This window comes from Zootoca vivipara, chromosome Z2 (genome assembly GCF_965207765.1).
Source record: "Zootoca vivipara chromosome Z2, rZooViv2.hap1.1, whole genome shotgun sequence".
Taxonomy (NCBI): Eukaryota; Metazoa; Chordata; class Lepidosauria; order Squamata; family Lacertidae; genus Zootoca; species Zootoca vivipara.
In genome coordinates, this window is record NC_142585.1 from 49,222,430 (window position 1) to 49,244,339 (window position 21,910).

General features: G+C 45.3%; 1 protein-coding gene across 19 annotated transcripts in view; it reads left to right on the forward strand.

Annotated features, from left to right (window-relative positions):
* DAB2IP (DAB2 interacting protein) overlaps positions 1 to 21,910 on the forward strand; it is a 295,193-nt gene that overhangs the window by 80,487 nt on the left and 192,796 nt on the right. For 2 of the 19 annotated variants that reach the window (XM_088665377.1, XM_088665378.1), the window contains one exon: positions 2,552 to 2,681. The exons of 16 other annotated variants lie outside the window; for them this stretch is intronic. The gene's annotated coding sequence lies outside the window, so the exon portion shown is untranslated. Of the gene's footprint in view, positions 1 to 2,551; positions 2,682 to 13,541; positions 13,561 to 21,910 lie in introns of those variants that run through there. One more of the 19 variants, XM_088665384.1, reaches the window with a different exon arrangement.

The window sequence follows — 21,910 nt, forward strand, 5'->3', positions numbered from 1 at the left end:
CAGGTTGGCTCCTGGGAGTACAACAACATCTGCAGTGACAGCGATCCCCCCCCCATTGACAGCCTGGAACCTTCCCAAAGCCAGACACCATTGTCCCTGTTTTTGAGTATCCTGTTTCCAGTGAAGGGCAGCTCTGGGCGCTCAGGGATCTTATATAACCATACAATCCACTCTTCATACAAGTGGATTCTTGCTTCTGGCAATCCAAGTGAGGCTCAGCATTTAGATGGTTGCCCTGAGCATCCTCTTTGCCAAGCACTGATATTTCAAGCTTTTTTGAATTTGTCATGATAAGTATGTGTCACTGGCGCAGACGGGAGAAGGTGTATAATTCTCTGCATGAGTCTGTTCTGTCAATATAAATTATTGCTTCTGCTCTCAGATTTCCTTTTTGATTGCATTTGGCACACTGAGTTGGACGGAGGGCGTAGGGTGTAGGGCGGTTGACCCCAACCTGATGCCTTTCAGAGCCTGTTGGGATTACAACTCCCTTCATTCCTTATAAACCCAGGAGGAAGGGTTGGAAGCACCCGCCATTTTTATTTTTCTCACTTTCTCACTTTCTCAACCTTAAATTCAGTTTTCTCTAGATTTCTACAGCCATTTGCAAATAAAAATATATAATAAAATTGAAAATTCACACAGCAGTTTGGGGATAATCTCTCTTTCCACATTTTTGTATTTAGTTTTGACTAATGTGCACATTTTTGTTTTCCATTTTTCAGAGAGAGAGAGGGAGAGAGAGAGAGAGAGGGAGAGAGAGAGAGAGAATGTGAACTTTATTATTTATTTTTCTTGAAAAGGGGACAAACTTGCAATAGATCACGCCCTGTTACAATACACAATTCTTATCTGATGGTATAAGAATTGTGTCTTGTAACAGGGGGTGATCTATTGCAAGTTTGTACCCTTAGCCCATCAGCTAAGAAGACAACTCCTGTGCACCTTTTGTTTCTGCTTTTCATCCTCATGCAAGTAGAAATGTAGCCATCAGGAAAACCAGTGAAGCACCTGAAGTGGAAATGAGCAGAGCATTTCAAAGCTTGTTAAGACATTAGGTGGCTTTCAGAAGTCATAAGACTGCCAATTCACACAAACACCCCCCCCCCAAAAGCTGGTCTTATTCATAATATAATGCATTTATATGTTATTTTCACTAAGACTGTCCTCCTTATGCACATAGCTATCTACCTTTAAAAAAAAAAAAGCACCAGTTGGTCAGAGAACTGCATTGCAAGATTCAGATAAGTGCAGATCTTGAAGAATGGCTGTGTCTTGGTCCTCATCAGTGGTGGACGAAGACTTTCTGCAGCCCGGGGCAGCACCATGGGCATGCATCAGAGGGCGGGGCATCACCCATGCAGCGCGCATGCATGGTGTTGCCGCGCATGACGCATGCGCACAATGGATACACAGGGCGCAGGCACCGTGCGCGGCGGCTCCGTGCATGCATGCTGCGCGGCAGAGTCACTGGCGGACCTCAGCTGCAGCGGCTTCATCCCCACATGGCGCTGGGGATGTTTGCCGAGGGCTCTGCTGCATAGCGGGGCCTCTCCGCAATGGCAGTCGCGCCGTGGCTGCGGCGGCCGTCATTGGTGGAGGTGGGGAGAGGGCACTGCCCCCCCCAGAATGGAGCCCGGGGCGCCTCGCCCCTATTGCCCCCCTCTTGCTACGCCCCTGGTCCTCATATTGCTTCAGCTGTGCTTACTGACCTTTAAGTACAGTGGTACTTCTACTTACAAATAACTCTACTTACGAATTTTTCTACTTACAAATGGAGCTCCGTCCGCCATCTTGGATGCGGGCTAGATAGGATTTTTTCTACTTACGAATTTTTAGATAGGGTTGCTTCGACTTATGGATTTTTTCTCCCAATGCATTCCTATGGGATTCGACTTACAATTTTTTTCGACTTACAAATGTGTGTTCGGAACGCATTAAATTTGTAAGTAGAGGTACCACTGTATATACATTCCCAAACTGGCCATGCCCCTGTCTTCGAAGGGTGGGGCAACACAACAGGAACCAGTCTCATCAGGTGAAGAGGAGGGCAAGGGAGGGTGGTTCCAGGTTGGGCCTCTTTCCAGAATGCTCTCTGTGCTAATTCAGGCTCGTCTCTGCTTTGTGGAGGGGAATAAATATATATATATATATTTGAAGGCTGCATCAGAACAGGCCTCTTTCCTTGGCCCCTCCCGGCCCTTTCTCTTTTCTGCAGCAGTGAGTTTTTGCAGCCTTCTGCTTGAAGAAATAATCCATAAAGGATTGCCCAGAGGAAGATTTAATAAGAGAAGACAGCATTTGTCTTTGGTGAGGGAGGTTTGGTCCAGCTGTTATTTCCCTTTAGTCTCAAGAGAGCCTTTGCTGTTTGTGCAATCTCTAGAGCAGCCTGGATTCTGGCAAATATTAGGCCGGCGGGGGTGAGAGGGAACCTCCTCTCATTAACTAGGAAAGGAACATTGATCATCCCTCTGCTCCCCTGTCCTGCTGGGAATAGCAAATCACAGGGAAAATTGATCGTTCAATAAAATTGCTATTCTTTTGTGGGCAGAGCAATGAGGAACTCATCTGGATAAAATAGAGCTTCATAGTTTTGGAGCTGACCTGTTTTAAAGGCCTAGAACTACCTCCTTCAAGGGCTGAGATGGACCTCAATCAGACTTTTCAGGCTGGTCAACTAGGTATGTTGACATTTTACTGCTCTCTGGCTCTTAAAAACTGACGTTTTGTAGCCTGTCCTTCCTGAGAAACTGGCAAGAAGGACCTAAGCACTAGACCGTTCTCCTCTCCTGTGGTTCCCACAAACTGGTATTCAGAAGCATTCCTGTGTCTCTCTGTCTGTGGGGGCAGAACATAGCCATCCTGGCCAGTAGCCATCGATAGCCCTTTCCCTCCGTGAATTTGTCTAATCCTCTTCTGAAGCCATCTAGGTTGGTGGCCATCGCTGCCTCCTGCGGGACGGAGCTCCATAGTTTAACCATGTACTGCAGGAAGAAATTTTTTCTTCAAAGGAGAGTCTGCATACCTGGAGATTATTTTAGCTTCACAATACTTCTGCAAGATATGTGAGGATGAATGTTTTTGAGTTTCAGGCTGTCAAGCTGAGGTTCATGAGTGGTTGTAGTTTTCTCTGCAGAGTTTTACAGATCCTGATTTGGAGGCAATTCCTACCCACTTATCTTTCTCAGAGGTCTTTTTGGGTAGCGGGATTGCCTTCAACCGAGTCAGACTATTGATCCATCAGATGTTAACATGCAACTGCCTGGCATCCATTAACTTGGACTCTTCTGCATGCGGGTCATAATCTCTAATGCCAAGATATGGATTGACTCCCAAAGATAAGATTACATCAAGCTGCCTTTTTCCAGGGCGAACCACATCTCCATCTCATCCGATAGAATTGACCAGCAGTGATGTGGAGGGGAACACAACTCCAGCACACGGGAATGAAGTGACGACGAGACTTTCAAGTTTTTTTGTGACATATTGGCTCAGAGAAGGAGGTGAAGAAAACCATGCAGAGGATAGATACTTATTTCCTTTCCTCTGTTCTTATTTCATGCTAGCAGTTTAAATGGGCAGTGCTTGTTTGCAAGGTTGTTTGCATTTCCAGTTGAAGCTAAGCAAGGCTCACTTCAGCTGACTTGTGTGTTTTATTTTTATTGTTCAAAGTGTTTCTCCAAGTTGAACCTATGTGTCTGTAAGTCAGCATTCAGCACCCCTGAGCCTGAGGGAGCTGATTTCCAAGAAACTCTGGGGGTTATAATGATGAACTCCCTGCACTTTAAAATTTACCCCCACACCACTGTTACCTACTCTGGCTGGCAGCCACCTCCCATCAACTGCTAATCAATTCTTCTAGCCAGAGATGCCGGCAACTGAACTGATGGTCTCCAGTGGCAGCGCATATACACGCACCCTTAGATTCTTCTTGACAATCTTTATACACAAAGTGAATCCAAGTTGCCAGTACCTTCCAATCACTGAAGCATTTTTTCCTTCCCCTCCTCTCTTTCCCCCAATTTCACTCATAAGCCACCTCCCCTTTGCTCCACAAAATTAGTTTTTTTCCTGGGATGGCTCCTGGAGAAGACTTCCCATGAGATCACCCCTGCTCTGCTCAATATTTATCCTCCCCTGAATCGACCTATCTAGCAATGATGGTCCCAACTCACATGACATACAGTATTAAGAGGTGGCTTTTAAAGCAATTTTATCGCCACATAACATAGACAAATTTTTGCCACTTAGTCTCAAGTCACTGTCCCCCACCCCCACCCCCACACAAAACGCACTCTGAGTAAATTATGTTTTAATAGCCGGGTTTGCCTGGATGGGCATTTCTGCCTCATGTGGCTCGCAAGGAGAGCTGGAACCCTGTGCCAACTGGCACTGCCTCTCCCCACCCAAACCCCTACCCCAGCAGGAGCACCCAATCTTTAATTGAAACCTAATTGTTTACTAAACCGCTCAAACCAGAAGAGGAAATTACTATAATTTTGGTCTGTGGATGACTCCCTTCCCCCGCCCTGGCTGCAAAAGAAGAAGAAGAAGACTTGAGGATTGAATTTTAAGGAGAATAGGAACATTATCCTCAATGATACATAAACAGAAAGCGATTATCATTAAACTGTCAACAGCAACTGGATTTAGATAACGAGTCTTGATGCCAGCAAGAAATTATATGCAAATGATTTTGGGAGGATTTACCAGTGGGTTCAGTCACTGCTACGTGAAGAGGAAAGGAGTGGTGATGCTCTTTCCTGGTGAAAGGGGTGAGGCTGGTGGGGTCACCCTTTTGCAAGGCAGCCACAGGTGCGTAGATCTGCTGCTTCTGAATACCCTAGGAAGGGAGAGTGCTCTTTCACTCAGGTGCTGCTTGTGGGTTTCCCAGTTGGGGCACCTGGCTGGCCACTGTGAGAACAGGAGGCTGGGCTGGGTGAGCCATTGGCTGTTCCAACCTCAGAACTCTTCTTACATTCATTCTCATGCTCTCCATTCCCATAAGTGGGGCATCTTTCGTTATCTGTGATCCAGTGCGGTCAGCAGAGATGCGTAGGTCCAGAGTCTTAGTCCCACTCTCTTCTGAGCCCTTCTCAAGGACACCCCCCAAACCCTACTCTGCCTGGCCCCACCTCCTCATCTGCATAACCACAGCCTCTGGTTTCTCAGGCCCTGTCTCCCCCATACATTCACAGTGGTACCCCAATTTGCTTCAAAGAGCTGCAGTTCTCAGAGTTCCCTGTGTAGATGGATGGATTGTTAAACAACTCTGTTTAAAAGAGACAGACCTATCATTCCATATTACCTACCACAACTAAATCAAGCCTCCATATTCCATGACAGTATACCCCTGAATTCCAGCATCAGATGTATCCCTGTAGGAGGCCAAGCTATTTTCACACACACACACACACACACACACACACACACACACACACATTCATATAGCCTCTGCTATATGCAGTGCTTTATTTTTCTGGGGGTGCAGGCGTATGCATACCCCTAAACATTTTGTGAATCTAAGTTTGGCCTCATTGAGGGGCAGTATTTCAATATGAGTAGGAAAATGAGAGTACCCCTAAACATTTTTTTTGAAGGAAAAAAGCACTGCCTATATGAATGGACATGCTATATGAAAGGAGCATGCAAAAACAAAAACCCAATGAAAACAGACATCAAAGTACTATAAGTTAAAATTAATTAGAATTTCAAAGTAACACAGTAAAATGGCAATAAAATAGAAAGCAGAAACTGAGCAGTGTGGTCTAAAAAAATCCCCTAAAATGTAAGCAAAAGCTTTTCTAAACAAATATGCTTTCAGTTTTCCCTCAAACCCAGTGCTGGCTGTTCTGAATTACTTACTTCTTCCACTATTCTTCTTCCACTAGGTGCTTTTGGGTGAGGGTGCAGGGGGTGGTCCCTAGGACCCTTCTGCACACCAAATTGGTATCCTGGCACTAAATTATGATCCCTCCGCAAGCTAGTGCAAAACATGAGCCACCTAGATGGCCACGGATAAATTATTATTATTATTATTATTATTATTATTATTATTATTATTATTGTTGTTGTTGTTGTTGTTGTTGATTGCTATGTGGAATTTCCATAGTGGGAGAAGTTTATCCCAGAGCTTAGAGCTGTGGTTTCATTTTCACCCAGCTGTGTGGCTTTTAAATTTTCACCAATTTTGACAGCCATTTCCCAGCATGCAGGAACTGCTGTGTGTGGTCAGCTGGGGTGTGGTTGCAGAGATTTGAGCTTGACGGATTTGAACACTGGACTGTGCTGTGGAACCCTCTCTGGGTTCATCATGTACTTTGGGCTGGAGACTGCGATGACAGGCTACAACACTCGGAGCAGTGACCTGTTTTTGCTGAATGGATAGGGCATGGCAGAGTTATGGATCTTTTTCTTTTCACCCTCCCCCCAAGATCTTGTCACTGGGGCTTCTGGCTGTCGAGAAGATTCCTGCGTGGAAAGAGAAAATGACAGTGGAGTGGATTTTATTGGCAGGGCTAGCTTATGTTGCAAGCAGAGGCATGAAGGAAGAATGTGATTCTCCTCCACCCTTTTTTTCTGCTCTATTTCTCATCTGGGCTGCCGTGTTAGGAAACGGGAAAAGCAGAGACATAATCTCACCTTCCATTTATAGAAAGGAAAGGGCCTTTTAGATGCACAGTGCAAATTGGGAAAATGCTCTTTTAGATACTTTGGACTGCATGTCCGGTTGTCTCCCTAGAGACGGGTGAACTGGTCAAATTTAGTTTCTCATTTTTCCACGCTTAAAGTCTGTTCTCCACATTGCCATATCATTTTATAATTCCTTCCCCTGCTAACCCCACAAAAAGTCCTCATAAAAAGTCAGCAGCATCTTGGTAGGAATTTCTTCCAATGTATCCATTTTTTTTAAAAAAAATGCATTTTTGCCCAATGTACATAATTTTGCAATACAATTTCCCCCTGATGTGATGCATTTTTGTATAATCGCAACTTGTTTAAAACTGTTTCTAATATTGTGTTTTTATGTGGCAACCAGAACTGGGCTATTAGGGTGATGGCATGTAATAAATTAATGATGATGATGTTGATGATGATGATACTAATAATACTAACAAATGCAGACAAATCTGATGATCAAATTAGGAGATTCTCAGCACAGCCGAGTGCATATAAGAACCTCTTAAGAATGAGAAAATGAGGAGTTATGCTAATAATTTTTTTAAAGATCTTGGGGAAGCCATTATTTACAAAAAATGTCCATGTACACTTTACTGCAGCATTTTTATTTTTTATTTTTTTGCAATACAACAATAATACTTGGCTGTAGAATTGCATTGCATTGCAAAATTCAGAGAAGAGTGAATTTCAAACAACGGCTGTGTTTCAGTTCATGTATTATTTTCAGAAAGTGCAAATTTGGTAGGTTTCCCCTTTAATGTGAACTGAGTTTATTTTTTCTTCCCTTGCTATTCTTCTGTGCTGCGTCCTGGATTGGGGGCAGACAGGTTTCCAAGAAAAGGCAGGCTCTAGTTTCCACCTCTAGGGCCTGCTCCTGTGACCATGCTGGGAGCAGACCTGGGTCTCAGATTTCGGCCCTGAAATCTCAGGATCTATGATGTTCCTGACCTGATAAAACTCTCCACCTCACACTCCCAAATGCTGCTTTGTATTCAGGCACAATTTCAGGGAGGGCCTTGGCAGCGCTGGCTCAAGACATTTTGCTACCTGAGGCAAAGGACAAGATGGTGCCCCCCCCCAAGGCACATACTACACTGGTAGTTGAATCTTATCCCAGTACTGGTGAAACATCTTCCATCATCACTTGAGGGCAGGTGCCTGGCATAAGTACAGGGCAGCCCACATGGCACACACAGCTCTGGCCACTCCCTGCACCTCAACATCTCCTGGATGAGGCAGGTGCCTCACTCTGCCTCATTGTAGGGCTGGCCCTGGGCCTGGGAGCCTCCTTGGGGAGAGCTTAAGAAGCGCCCTCACACTCCAGAGAGCACCCCTCCCTGCCGTCCCCACTCCACCCCATGATGCCATGCCAGAAATATTAAATTATCTCTCATTTCCTAGAGCCCACAGGGAAAGACAGTTCAAAAGCAAGGCTGTAAGGAAACCTAATAGGGAATATTAATCCTCATTTTACCCATTTTGATCAGTGTGTGTGGAATCATAATTGCAGTAATGTCGCTTGACATTTCCTCAGCACCTTTCAGTGAAGGCTGGCTGGGCGATCTGCACAGCGGCCTGGATTTAATATGACAACCTGCCAGGAGACTGTTTAAATATTGCTGTCTGGAGAACTGCACTCTGGACCCATATGACAGACCAGGGATATGGTTGCCTTATTTCAAAAAATAAAATTCCTGACACCCGCAAAATAGTTGAGCTTTTCTAGGGACATCTAACCTAAAAATTCCCAAGGTGGAATTAAGGTTGCCGGAAGAAATATCAACAACCTCAGATATGCCTGACATTTCCTCCCCCCCCCATGTCGATACTGGGGTGGATGGGCCACTGGCCTGATACAGGACAGCTTCTTCTTAAGTCCTTAATTCAGCCTTTCCGTATGGGGAAGCTGTTCCTGTCCCCTGAGCACGTGGGCTCTCCTTTTTGGCACCTTCTCTTGAGAGGCTGCGTGCATGCACCTGTCTCAATCCATCCTAGCTCCGCTCTGCTATCCAGGGCGTTGGCACAGTGCTGGACCGAGGGACAGCCTTTTTCCCTTTTTGCGCTTCCAGCCACATCTCTTCATCTCTCTGCCTTGCCACGCCTCCTTGCGCTGAGGTGACATTGATTTCTGTCTACTCTTTCCAACTTGGGTTGCCATGGTGACGGATTCAGTTTCTCCGCTGTGCTGGGCTTTTTTCCTCCAGTTCAGTGTGCTCTGGGGAGAGAGAGAGAGGCAGGCAGGCAGGCTGTGTTTGGCTTTGCTTTCTCCTGGTGGCCACTATTGATAATGTCAGTGGCAGTGCCACGGGTAATTTGACAAAACAATGTCAGGAAGGCACTGGAATCTCTTTCTCTTTTGCATTGCTGGGCAGTGGCCCTTGACCAGAGCCAGCAGTCCGTCGTCGTCTTGTGTTTTCATCTCACTCAGGGCCCAGGACCTTCCCTCTGCTGGTGCCCAATCCAGCGGGAGACCCACAACAGACCCTCTGAGTAGCTGGGAGAAGAGGTTGCTGGGCAAGGCATGCCTTTGCTTCCGACCTGGCCAGAGGTACAATCATACATTGAAAGAAATAAAACTATAGACATACTAGCTGACCCGGCCACGCGTTGCTGTGGTTCTTTCCTGTGATCCCCACCCATTTAGACAAAAAACAGTGCAGCCCAAGACCTTTCCTTAAAAGCAGCCAGTTTCCCATAGCCTGTTGGAACGCGGTACTTGCTGGTGGAAGGACAACAATGTGGGAACCAGTCTCTAGGAGGGAAGTTCCAGAGGCTGGGAGCAGCCACCGAGAAGGCGTTCTCCCACATCTCTACCAAAAATATTTAAGGAAGGTGCCAGGTGAGCCTCCCTGGGGAAAACATTCCACAAATGGGGAGCCACTGCAGAAAAGGCCCTTTCTTGCATTGCTACCCTCTGAACCATCCATGGAAGGCCTCTAATGATGATCTTCACATTAAACTGCAAGCAAGGCGGAGAGCTTAAAAGCTCTCTTTCTACTAGGTTTTCTCAGCGCAAAAATAGCTTTTACATTCTCCACCTTGCTTGGGGAGGCAAGGCTCATTGAGGCAGGCTCTGGAAGACTAGGGATGGTTCCAAGGGGTGGTTTGAGTATATATAGTACATGTTTTTGTTTAAACATAGATTCCTTGGAACTGGGGTGCCTGTGCTTACCCAGGGTTCATTTTCCTTGGAATGAAGGTCAGCGGAAACTGTGGTATCTTCAGGATATATGGGAGCCAGTGTGGTGTAGTGGTTAAGAGCGGTAGACTCGTAATCTGGGGAACCGGGTTCGCGTCTCCGCTCCTCCATATGCAGCTGCTGGGTGACCTTGGGCTAGTCACACTTCTCTGAAGTCTCTCAGCCTCACTCACCTCACAGAGTGTTTGTTGTGGGGGAGGAAGGGAAAGGAGAATGTTAGCCGCTTTGAGACTCCTTCGGGTAGTGATAAAGAGGGATATCAAATCCAAACTCTTCTTCTTCTTCTTCTTCTTCTTCTTCTTCTTCTTCTTCTTCTTCTTCTTCTTCTTCTTCTTCTTCTTCTTCTTCTTTTTACATACCTGAGCATAGGGTGGAGGGGCTCACAGCACTGAGAATCCCATAGTTCTTGTTTCCCCATTAGGTTTCCAGGGAAACTCCCAAACTCATCTTTGGAACCAGCACTGAGCAAGGCATGCTTCTGAGTCTCCCACTTCCAGCCTCAGCCAAACTCTCATGAACAGCATTCTGGGATATTGATCTCCTAAATTTACAGGGTGATGTTGCCTCCAACTGGGTGAGGGTGGTAGCCCCCATTTGCCTTTATGGCAACAGGGCAATGTAAATGGCCTACTAAGACCATAACCTTAACAGAGGAACTTTGGGCTGGTTTCCTCTTAAAGATTCTACCTGACCTACACAGAATCACAGGTCTGGAAGGTGTCATCCATGGAGTGTGGAGTAGGGAGGGGGGGGAAACTATACTGGCTTCTCTCAGTTTCTTATTTTTCCCAATCTTAAATTCAGTTCTCCACACTAGCATGAAATTTCTTTTTTAAAAAATCCGTTTGAAAATTAACCAGCATTTTAGCACAGATCACTCTCAATATGCATATTTCTGCATACTTCTTCAAGCCGTTACCTCTATGCCAATGCATTTTGCATTCCCCCCATTAATATATGCATATGTATGCACATTTTACTCTGGTATAATACACTGGGATGTTTAGAGGCATTGTTTCAAAATTAGGAGAAGGTCTAATTCTGAGGCCTGTTCACGACGTCAGTAAGTTGAAATGTGAATGGAATTTCTCCCTCACCCCAAGCCTGGAGTGAACTGTTGGGTTCAGGATTCGTAGGAACATTCAGAGCTGCCTTAAACCAAGTCAAACCATCAAGCAATACTACAGAGAAGTGGCCACCTCAGGTGGCAACGCCATGGCTGCTAGCCAGGATGGCTCTGCTCTGCCTCCACGGCTGGAAGCAGCGATGCTTCTGAATGCCAGTTGCTGAAAGAAGCCACAGGAGGGGAGAAGAGGGCTCTTGTGCTCAAATCCTGCTTGCAGGCTTCCTGTGAGTACATTGGCCTGATCATTGGCTCTTCCTAGGTGACAGGTGAAGTGGAGGACTCTGTCCTGTCACCAGGATTGAAGGCAGGTTCAACTGCCTGTCTACTCTGCTCCTGTATATACAGTGTCCTGCCATTCACCTTAAGGGCAGTGGAAATATAACTTTTCCTGTCCCCATGCACCAGTGGGCCTTTGAGCCTAGTAGGTGTCAACACTGGCCAGCAGCAGCACTCCAGAACGCTCCCCCAGCCCTGCCTGGAGATGCCAAGGATGAAACTTGTGGCCTTTTGCATGTAGAGAAGATGCTCTGCTGCTCTGTGGCGGGTAATCTCAGTAAAGGTTTACTTGGCATGCCTAGGCAGAAGGACCCACTGATGAGTGGGAGAGCCCCTGTTTTGATACAGACAGCCGCAGGAACATAGGAAGAAGAGTCCGACCATTGACCCATCAAGCTTCCACCTAAACATTAGGAAGATTCCACCTAAACATTAGGAAGAACTTCCTGACAGTAAGAGCTGTTCGACAGTGGAATTTGCTGCCAAGGAGTGTGGTAGAGTCTCCTTCTTTGGAGGTCTTTAGCAGAGGCTTGACAGGCATATGTCAAGAATGCTTTGATGGTGTTTCCTGCTTGGCAGGGGGTTGGACTGGATGGCCCTTGTGGTCTCTTCCAACTCTATGATTCTATGATTCTATGAACTTCCTGACAGTAAGAGCTGTTCGACAGTGGAATTTGCTGCCAAGGAGTGTGGTGGCGTCTCCTCCTTTGGAGGTCTTTAAGCAGAGGCTTGACAGGCATATGCCAAGAATGCTTTGATGGTGTTTCCTGCTTGGCAGGGGGTTGGACTGGATGGCCCTTGTGGTCTCTTCCAACTCTATGATTCTAAGCTCAGCCTTGTCTGCTTGATCATTTCCCTCATTCTCTGGCTCTGCACTAACCCATCTCAAATCTACTTGAAAGCCTCATTATCACCTCATTTGCTTTCCAGAGCAAGAAGGGTCCAGCCATTACCCTGCGGGGGTATTATTTCTGCGGGGTGTGTGTGTGTGTGTGTGTTTTTCCCAGAACTGCACTTCCCTTGCACCTCAACTCCACCACTACAGACGCTCTGTTTCCCTCCATATGTCATGGGGCTCAGACTCCTATCAGCCCCAGCGGCCATGGTTCAGGCATGATGGGAGTGGGAATTCAGGAACATCTTGAAGGCCACCGATCACTGTGCTCTGTGACCCTTTTTCTTTTCTTTTTTTAATGACCCCAGAATTTATTCTTCATCATCTTTGAAAGGCACAGTCTCTAATGTGTGTGTGTGGGGGGGGAGAGAGAATCCCCAGCTGAGAATAATGCTGAGGCGGCACCGTCATGTGGCTGCAATCTACATACTTGTTCCAATTGCACCTCATTCATATTTAGCAAAGTCAGAGGGAGCAGAGCAGCAGAAAGCCCAAACTGGCCAGGACCATGGGCAGTAGAAGCAGGAAACGTGTCTGTGGATTGAACTACTTCAGGCTACGACTGGAGATTTGCACAGATGATTGTTCACCCAGTAATACACAGAATGTGTCACACACACACACACAACCCCCACAAATGTGCCAGGTAAGGCAAAGGTTCCTTCTCAGGAGATACTGTTTACATAAAGGATCCTGCTTTCCTTTCCACCTTGTCATATGAGCTCCCATCTTTAGTCTAAATGGCCTCAATGCAGTATACCTGAAGGAGCGTCTCCCCCTCCATTGTTCTGCCCGGACACTGAGGTCCAGCACCGAGGGCCTTCTGGCGGTTCCCTCGTTGCGAGAAGCCAAGTTACAGGGAACCAGGCAGAGGGCCTTCTCGGTGGTGGCGCCTGCCCTGTGGAACGCCCTCCCAACAGATGTCAAAGAGGAAAACAGCTACCAGACTTTTAGAAGACATCTGAAGGCAGCCCTGTTTAGGGAGGCTTTTAATGTTTAATAGATTATTGTATTTTTATATTCTGTTGAAAGCCGCCCAGAGTGGCTAGGGAAACCCAGTCAGATAGACAGGGTATAAATAATAAATGATTCTTATTATTAGTCAATTTTCCACCTCATTATTAAAATCCCTACTTGTTTCTGTAATTCTTTGTTTGAGTTCCACTCATTATGTTACATCCAACCTTGGCTGGGGTAGGGGCTGTCCTACTGACAGTGGTCTTTTTCTTTTTTACATTTTTTTTATGTGGTGGCAGGAGTTGATTTCAGCTGCCCTTCTTGGCAACAGCCACGATCCTCCCAGAATGCTCCAGGTGTTCAGTCATAACATGGCATTCCAGGGTGGGGAACTGTTGGAGCTGCCATGCACGACCACCTACAAAGGTACCTGTCACCAGCTCTTTACATTTCCAACACTTATTTGATCTGGATTTATACATTTTTGCCAATTTACTCAGTGTTAGGTACCATCGAGATATCTTTTTCATATAATTTTCTCTTAGACCATTAGATGTTGTAAATTTTATATCCACATTCCACAATCGTTCCTATGCCTCCATATGCATATTATGACCAATATCTATTGCCCAATGTATCATTGAGGATTTTACTTGATCATCCTTTGTCTCCCATTCCAATACAGTGGTACCTCGCTAGACAAATGCCTCACAAGACGAATTTTCCGCAAGACGAACGTGTTTTGCGATTTCAATGGAGACTCACAAGACGAAGTTTCCTATGGCGCGCTTCGCAAGACAATTTTTTTCCGGCCCATAGGGTGCCTCGCAAGATGATTTTTTTTTTATTCGTCTTGTGAGGCACCCTATGGGAAACCGCACTTCAATGCGTTCCTATGGGAGCCGCTTCGCAAAACGAATTTTTCGCTATACGAAGCAACTCGCGGGACGAATTAAATTCATCTAGCGAGGCACCACTGTAATATATTGTACATTTTAGACAGTACTTTTACATTACATTCCAACAGGTCTCTCTCCAGTTGTGATATTTGTTCCCCAACCCCCCCGTATCTTATCTTTCTTAAATACTTTGTTCAAATGATGATATTGTATGTTAATTTTCCTGATAATTCCTTAAATTCTTTTAATTTATACTCTCCTCCCTCTTGTTTTAATAAATTTCTATAAGTTATCCAGCCTTCTATCATATTCTTTTTCTTTACCGCTATAACTTCCAATGGTGAGGGCCAGTGTGGTGTTTTTAGAATCATTTCTTGTTTGTTAAGAGTTGGAGGGACAAACTAAAATTGCGCATTAATTCTGGTGCTAAACAAGTAGGTACAAAACAGTTGTGTGGGATAGAACTGACATTACTAATCCTAATTGCCACAAAATCTATGCTTTTCACTCACTGATACAAAAATACAAATGTTTAGATACTTAGGGAAAGATGTGGAGGGAGGGAAGGAGGGAGGGAGGGAAGCCAAAGGGGTGAGCAGAAGATTGATGGATTGCCAAGCAGATCTCCACATTTTCATGATGTGTTTTGAACATACGTACTATCTTGGGGGCTTTGCAATTAAATTATTGAAAACAATATGTGGTTCTTGTTGCCATCTTCTCCAGCTTCTTCGAGAGCAGATTGTTCAATACTTATGCAATTGTAGAAATGGCAGGGGTCTCTCTATGCTTCCTTATCGTATTAAAAAAAGAAAAAAACCAAAGTGCCCCATTATTAACAGTCATCAGAATGGTTGGATATGAATGCAGCAAACACATTTTGCATTGCTTGGAGAGATTGGGGTTTTGCTTAATGTCAGACTATCCTGGAAATTTTGATAGATAAGCATGATTTTTAAATACATACTGTATATGAAACCAAAGTATAGTGATTTTTTCCAATAACCTTCCTATCCTTTCAAGCTTTGGGAAAGCATGCAATGCAGTGAAGTTTACTGTTATTTAGGAATAAACAGATGCACAAATGTAGGGTGGGGGACAGCTGGCTTGCCAGCAATACATGTGAAAATGATCTAGGGGTCTTAAGTAGACCACAAGCTTAAAACGAGTCAACAGTGTGATGCTGCAGGAAAAATAAAAGCTAATTCTAGGCTGCAACAGAAGTAGAATGTCCAGCTCTAGGGAAGTCATAGTACCGCTCTATTCTACCTTGGGCGTACCACATCTGGAGTCTCATGCCCAGTTCTGGGTGCCACAGTTTAAGGAGGATATTGACAAGCTGGAAGGTGTGCAGAGGAGGGCGACCAAGATGATCTGGGGTCTGGAAACCAAGCCTTAGGGTGAACAGCTGAGAGAGTTGGATATGTTTAGCTTAGAAAAGAGAAGGCTGAGAGGTGATAAGATAGCCATCTTCAAATTTCTGAGGGGGGTACCACATGGAAGATGGAGAAAGTTTGTTTTCTGCTGCTCTGGATTCAAATGACAAGAAGAAAGACTCCAACTAAACATTCGGGATAACTTTCTGAGCATAAGAGCTATTTGATAGTGGAACAGATTGCCTCAAAAGGTGGCTGACTCTCCTTTACTTGAGGTTTCAAAGCAGAGATGGATAGCCATTGGCCAAGGATTATTTAGTTGTGATTCTTGCATTGCAGGGGATTGGACTAAATGACCTGATGCATCACTCCCAGCTCTGCAATTCTGTGATTTATTCAGACCCTTCCTTGCTCCTTGTGCTCTCTAGCACCTATCAAAGGGGACAAGCGCCTGTCCCAAGAAGCTCATGGTATAATGTCTAGCATGAGAGGAGAAAATGAGGAGAAGTGAATGCTAGCCAATGTCCTTATAGGCACTTTGCCTTTACTGGTTATAATGGTTGCACTTCTGTTATGCTGGAGACTGGTGTTTATCACTTGTCCTTCTCACCCTCACCAGAAGGGGACACAGTAAGGATGTACAGTGGTGCCTCGCTAGACGAATGCCGTGTAAGACGAATTTTTCACTTAATGAAGAGATTTTTCAAGCGGAGGTTGCCTCGCTAGACGAATTCGTTTTATGAAAAATTTGTCTAGTGAATCGCGGTTTCCCATAAGAATGCATTGAAATTCAATTAATGTGTTCCTATGGGCATATATATATATATATATATATATATATATATATATATATATATATCAATGCATTCCTATGGGATTCGCTAGACGAATTTGACCCGTGGAACGAATTAAATTCATCTAGCGAGGCACCACTGTACAGTATTGTATGTCCAACTCTAAGCACACTTCTCCAAAATGCAGAAAAAAAGGCAACAGATGCGGGAACAGAGTCCACTTTTGCATCTTATCATATTGGGATTGGCTACTAATATTAATTCATTTGGATTCAGCAGTATTAGCAAGAAGGGGTTATGGCACAGTGATGGAATATATGTTTTGCATGCAGAAGGGAAAACTACCCTCTCTGCTCAAGACCCCCGAAGTGCACTGCCAATCAGAGGAGGCAATTCTGAGCTAGAGGCACAACTTATCAGAACCTTAGTTGTGTAAGTGACATGCACCTTTTCACCCTTTGACTTATTTATTGATGTACAGTGGTACCTCATGTTGCAAACGGGATCCGTTCTGCCAGCCCGTTCGCAACATGAAGAGGCCGCAACATGAAGTGCCGCATCTGTGCACGCGTGTGATGCATTGCGGCGCTTCTGCACATGCACAAAGCATGATTTAACACTTCTGCGCATGCGTACAGGTTACGGGCGTGCCGAACCTGGAAGTAGCCCGTTCCGGGACTTCTGGGTTTGGCGCGTCCGTAAGCTAACAGACGCAACATGAAGCGGACGTATCCTGAGGTATGACTGTACTGTGTTTCATAACAGTTATACACAACTTGATTGTTATTATTTTTAAAAGCCCTCAAAGCAGGTTGCAAAAGTAATGGAACAATAAATTACCAGCAAAAGTTAAAAACACCTATTTAAAGCATTCATAAAAATGAAAAGAAGCAATATACTAAAAACATTCCACAAGTATGGATAGGTTTGGGGTGAAAAGAGTACAGCATAGTTACCTATAAAGAGTACCGTAGTTACGTATCAGTAAGCAGGGAGTTACAAAGTGCGGGTGCTGCTACACTAAAATATTGATTTCTTACAGTCAGATGGGTGGCATATAAATAATAAATTATTATAAATGCAGAATGGGTGTTATGTAGCACCTCTAACAGTGCCAGCTCTGTAGATCAAAGCAGTTGAGTGGGCAAGATCGTAAAACGATCTTAGAAGTAAGCTGGTCCCAAGTTGTTAAGAGCTTTGCATCCTAATAGTAGTACCTTGAATGTATGTATGTACAGTATTTCAATAAAGAATATATATTATTTATCGAAAGATTAAAAAGTGCATGATTACTAGCGCACAGAGTAAGATGACACAAAAAAGAAGAAACAAAATAGTGCCCATGTAGAAAACAAAACAGAACTACAACAAAAATTTGTATGTTGTTGTTGTTGTTGTTTAGTTGTTTAGTTGTGTCTGACTCTTTGTGACCCCATGGACCAGAGCACGCCAGGCACTCCTGTCTTGCACTGCCTCCCGCAGTTTGGTCAAACTCATGTTGGTAGCTTCGAGAACACTGTCCAACCATCTCTTCCTCTGTCGTCCCCTTCTCCTAGTGCCCTCCATCTTTCCCAACATCAGGGTCTTTTCCAGGGAGTCTTCTCTTCTCATGAAAAAAAATGTATGCATTACAACAAAAACCAAATTGTTATTGCAGTTATTGCAGACTGTTATTGCAGACTCATTCAACAAAAAATAATATTTAGAACTTTTTTTTGACCCATTACACTTGTTTACGAAAGGACTAGCTAAGACATCTGGATACTGGAGATGGAACAGAGATAATGCTTCTCTAAAACATGTCTGTACAATGTCCTATGTTGATTAATTTTGGGCAGAAAGTAATGGGCAATCAACATGACTGTATGGAGTAATCTTAAATTTGCAGAGGAAAATATCCTTTTGAATTATATACCCAGTACATGGAGTCTAACAAAGGGACAATATGAATGGACTCTCCGTGCTCTTATTAGGGCAAAAATACAGGTATTGATGAACTGGAAAAATAAAAATTGTAGCACCTTGAACCTGGCCCTGGTCAAGATGGTCTCCTCCAACAACAAGGCTCTTCAGATGCCCTTATGCTAGCTCTATGGAGCCTCCCTTTTCAGGGGCACTTTACCTCTGAACACCAGGAGCAGCAACAAGAGAGGGCTTTTACTTTCTTGCCCTGCTTGTGGACTCAAAGGGGTCCCCTTGAATCACAGGGGGCATCGTCAAGGTCTGCTGTAAATTATTTCCTTTCATCCCCTCTCAAAGCTGCTTCTGCCCTATAAAAGGCAGGCGAGAGGAAGGAAAAATCACGCGTAATGATTTGCGGCTGATAGCAAGTACTCAAGCCAGGATGATTATGCTTGAAGAAAGTGATGTCGAAGTTTAGATTTATAGGAGGGTGAATAAATTTCTGTCAGTTGGCGATTATTATCTCCTTTAATCTCAAAGACACTCGTCTTCCCACTCTCGTGCCTGTGTCTGGGGTTTCAAAAGCGTGTTCCTGATTGGGATCTAGTGCTCTCCATCGGGAAATAAATCTCCCACATTTTATACAAGGCAAGCTGAAGATGCTTAAACATGAACATTATTAGATTGATTTGGAAAAGGCTCCAAACTTTGTTATGCCCTGTAAGTGCATGAATTGTCAGAAAGCTTACGACAGGTTTGTTTGTTTTTGTTTGTTTGTTTGCAGGGGGAAGAACCCAAACCACGTATTGTTGCACACACCCCAGTCTTTGACCGGTGAGAGACTTTAGTGATTTCAGATGCTTACCCAGGGTTTGCTTTCCTTGGAATAAGCATTGGTGGAGACTGTGGTGTCTTTAGGCTACATCAGGGGTAGGCAACCTAAGACCCGGGGGCCAGATGCGGCCCAATCACCTTCTAAATCCAGCCCGCGGACGTTCCGGGAATCAGCGTGTTTTTACATTAGTAGAATGTGTTATTTTATTTAAAATGCGTCTCTGGGTTATTTGTGGGGCATAGGAATTCGTTCATATGTTTTTTTCAAAATATAGTCCGGCCCCCCACAAGGTCTGAGGGACGGTGGACCGGCCCCCTGCTGAAAAAGGTTGCTGACACCTGCCTTATAACAAGATTGGTCCATCCAGCTCAGTAGACCAGCTGACAGCAACTCTCCAGGATTTCAGCTGGGAGTCTCTGCTAGCCTTATAGGGAGATGCCACTGGGGATTGAACCAGGAACCTTCTGTTTGCAAGACCCTTCCCCATTTTTCAGTGGGTCTCCCCCCCCAAGGGGCCCCCCAGGATGGGCTGGGGGGGCACCTTGCTTGCTCCTCTGGGTACGTAGCTTGTAGGGTGTCTGAGGACTTTGTCTCCTGTGCCAGGTAAGGGCTATGCCTGACGCCGTGTAATGATGCCACATGGTATAGTCTTATGTTGTGGAGCTGGTACAAGCCGGCCCGTGAAAAGCATCGAAGATAAATCCAAAGAATGTGCCACAAATAATTCTTCTGAATGGAATCCTTGGGAGAGGAGGCATTGTCCTCACATGAGGATGCCATCCTGAACACAAAGGAGGGAGTGAAAAAAGAGGATGGTCTTCTCCACTAGGACCATCACCAGAGAAGGTGGTGCTATGGAGGCATCATGGGGAGGATGGCATAAGTAGAGCCCTGTACCTGGATCAGACCAAAAGCCCACCTGATCTAGCACTCTGTTTTCCATGATGGCCATCTAGATGTCTTTCAGAAGGCCAAGAAGTAGGACATGGAGTTAACAGCTCTCTCCTGCTGTCACTCCCCAGCAATTGGTACTCAAAGGTAGAGTGTCTTTGAATGGGGAAGTTCCATTTAAGTCATCACGGCTAGCAGTTGCTGATAAAAACCCTTCCCAATTGTCAAAATGCCCTTCCAAAGCCCCTTAAATCCAGAGACATCACTAAGTCCTTTCCATTCTCTGTCCTGGATCTATATTTTGTTGGATGATCCTCAGTTCGTGTATTATGGGTGATAGAGACAAATGGGTGGTCCTTTCACACCTGGCTGGGTGCCATGCCATCCTAAGATGGAGAACAATAGACCAGGTGAGCTGTGCCTATGAGAGCTGTGTGAGATAGTTGGGCTGCTGCTGAAAGCTGGATACACCGAGACCTACCGGTATCTGTTTTGTGCTGGACCCAAAACTTGGGGCTTCCCAGGAACCATAAAGGGGAAGCAAGATCTGTCAGGGAATAAATGCTGTGAGTCCCTCCATCCTATGTTTAGGTTGTTTAGATGTGTAAATAAAGCCATGTCTTCTGAAAACACTACAGTCTCCATTGACCGCTTGTAGATTGGGGTGTGCACAACAATATGCCAATATGCCATGTACCATGGGTAGAGGGGAGCCACGTGAAGATTCCTGCTGGATCCAGTTGGCAGTCCATTTAACCCACAGAGGGATGGGGAACCTGTGCCCTGCCAAATGTTGCTGGACTACAACTCTCATCATCCCTGGTCATTGGCCATGCTGGCTGGGGCTCATGGGATTTGTAATCCCACAACATCTGGAAGGTCACAGCTTCTCCCCTTTTTTTTCCATGATGCTATCTATTTTTATTGTGATTTGGAACCAGGAAGGGCGGGTGAGAGTCAGAAAAGAAAGGGCTTTGCCTGTTGAATTTCAGCCTGACTTGCATTAAAGGAATGGAGAGGGGACTGCCAGAAATTTCCGGTTGGTTGGATAAAGGTGGTCAGGTGAGGATCAAAGATGCACGCACACACACACACAAACACACACACTTCCCCTCAAACTGAACAATGCCGGTATATGATTTCCTCAGGTTCTCTGTAGCCATGGTGATAAGGAAGGTACAATTACCTGAATGGAGAAGGCAGACAGATAAAGGAAGAAAGTCAGCTGGTACGTCCTCCTGTCTTTCAAAAAGGAAAAAGTGTCGCTGAAGACCTTGAGTTTCTTGTGCGCCACTTTCCAATATTCTGCCCACAATATTTGCCATTACACAGAGCACAGGCCAGCACCAGAAACTGAGTGCCTGGGAAAATAACATGAGAAGAGCCTGCTGGATTGGGCCAAAGGAACCCCACCTAGTCCAGCATCCTGAGATGCCTTTGTGGGAAATCTGTTAGCCGGACTTGAGTTCAAGAGCACGGTACCCTCCTGGGGCCTCTGGCATTCAGGAGCATGGCTGTGTCTGACCATGGGGGAATAGCTATAGCTGTGCAGATAGCAATCTGTATAGTATTTAAAGGCCACTGCAGTTTACATGGAAGACACACCACTGTTGTCAATGTGTTGCCAGGGGTGTCTGGCCGTGGATGAGCACACTGTGACAGTGACCCTCAAGGATGTATGGGAGGTCCAAGCATGGTGCACATTGAGGATTACACAGTGTGCCACGTAGGCAAAGTGTGATGCAGGCCAGATGTTTGTGATTACAACTCCCATCAGCCCCTGCAACTGATGGGAGTTGTAGTCCACAGGTGTAGCAATCAGGGGCCACCAGAAAGACCTGCTGCTATTTCTGTGGCAGAGCTTGGGGGGGCGGTCCCTGCCAGTGTCCTCGGGCCGCCCAATCAGCATGGAAAAGGAGCTTTCGAGCTGCTGAGGTCTTCTCATGCTGTGTGTCAAATGGAGTAGATCAGAGTGAAAAGAGGTGAGTTGGCCACTGAGGATGGGCTCCCAGGGTCACTCCAGAGAAAACGTGTGGGAAGAACACTGAGGAGGAGGCATCGTGTGTACTCATAGAATCA